Source organism: Arachis ipaensis, chromosome B06 (assembly GCF_000816755.2).
Source record: "Arachis ipaensis cultivar K30076 chromosome B06, Araip1.1, whole genome shotgun sequence".
In the NCBI taxonomy this organism is placed as follows: Eukaryota; Viridiplantae; Streptophyta; class Magnoliopsida; order Fabales; family Fabaceae; genus Arachis; species Arachis ipaensis.
The window spans coordinates 25,136,808-25,138,906 of NC_029790.2; positions in this window are offsets into that span (position 1 = coordinate 25,136,808).

Here is a 2,099-nt window from a genome sequence, read left to right on the forward strand (position 1 = left end):
ACTCCTAACATATTATTATTATTATTATTATTATTATTCAAAATTAAAAAAAAATGAAAGTAACTGCTAATTATCTTGGACATGTCAAGTGATTAAAAGGATCAGGCTTGTTTGTTGGTATTAATTAGCCCAGTAAGTAGTGATCATTGATTTAGGTTAGTGTGGAAATTTTTTTTTTGTCAAAATGATTATGTGCAATAATCATTAATAATAAAAACGAACTAGCTAGGCAGCAGCATTTATCAAGCAATATCGCTATCACGAAATTCCTTGTCACAATAATTATATATTATTAGAGATTGCAATAATATATATTGTACTCTTAGCTTTGTCTTACTCTCCTCATACTTAATTATTCATAATAATTAAATAAATTGTGAATTCTTAGAATAACTCCAATTTTGTCATTTTCAATTTGCACATGCCTCCAAATATATGCATCCCCCGCCACGACTTTCCAAAATATAACGTCCCTATCTATGTCTATATCTATATCTATAATTTTTTTTTTTATGGGATGAAAGAGAAATTGAAAAGGTAAGATTCACACTTTGAATAATAATAAAATAATAAAAAATAATTATAAAAAAAATTATATTCTCATTTCTCTCTCTATACCACTCAAATCTGTACAGTAGAGTGCCCTATAAAATTATGGTTTGGGTCCAGGAAACAATATAATTGAAGACAGACACAGAATTTGCACTGTTTTTTTACACTGAGAGATATTTGGGAATGGAAGAACACTCACTATCTGGTAGGCCTTAATTCTTGCTCATAACTACAAGAATTACGAGACATTCCATATATATATGGCCACCGTAATTTTTGTTTTATTTTATTAATCACTTTACTTGAATTGATTCAGAAAAATGCATGTGAAGGGAAGGGTCCATCACATTTTCTCATTCTAAAGATAGAAATTGACCTTGCATTCTGCCAATCTCATAATACTAAAGTCATGATGATTAGATATTGCATGTTTTAAATAATAATAAAAATAGAACAAAACACATTAAAGTGACAAAAATATACCTATTATAAAAAAGAATATAATAATTATATTTTCTATTTTAATTGAATCAATCCTTTTTTTTTTCCTTTCCTATTATCAAAGTTTAAAATTAAAAAAAAACAGTTAATAAAAATTAAAATATTTATCATTTAATTTTAACCATGGTGTTGGTACATATATAATTCATGATATTAGTGATAGTAATAAGTCTATGGTTTTACACCAGTGATATATAAATGAGTTATATACGATGTGTAGTTGCATTGACTAACGAATCATATGGAAGCTGCTATTCAAGTCAAAGTCAAAGGCAGTATTTGATTATTATTTTACTTACAATTTTTAAGCTAACAGTTTCATGAACTCATGATGCAATGCAAAGTCCAAATATTATTCCAAATTGTAAAATAAGCAGCCTTGCATGTGGTCTCATGTGTTTCATAGGAGAGTCCACATTCCCCTCTCATCATATTAATCTCTTCTTTAATTTCTCACTTCCACATTTATAAATGTACCTAGTCAAGTAGAAATACTAGGAGTAGTTAACAATATAATAAATAAGTTGATCGAACGGTTAATTTACTCGTTTGCTTAATAAATGTCCAAGATTCGAATTCTATTTTGTATATGTAACAACTTATTAATTAGTAGACCCTTAAATAGAGTTTAGATCCGTAATAAATTAATCCTTAATTAACCCGTTGATGAGCTGAAAAACATAGACAACTAAAAAAAATAGCTAACAATAATAATTATTATTATTATTATTATGATTAGATGTTCATGACAATATAAGCACCTATATTATCTCTTCCTAATATAATTCCATGATCTTTGCTTTGTATATTTTGGTAAACGGCCGGTCACGTTCAGATTCTGTTCTATTTCTAGTTGAGATTTGTATAATTAGTTTATAGAAGAAAATAGATTGTTGTGTCTATCTCTTTGCTTTTTTTTAAAGGGAAAAAAATTTTGTATACTCATTTTTAATTTGTATTGCATATCTAATATATTACTATTTTATTATTTGATAAAAATATTACATTTATTTTATATTTATTTAAATTCAATTTAGGAAAACAGT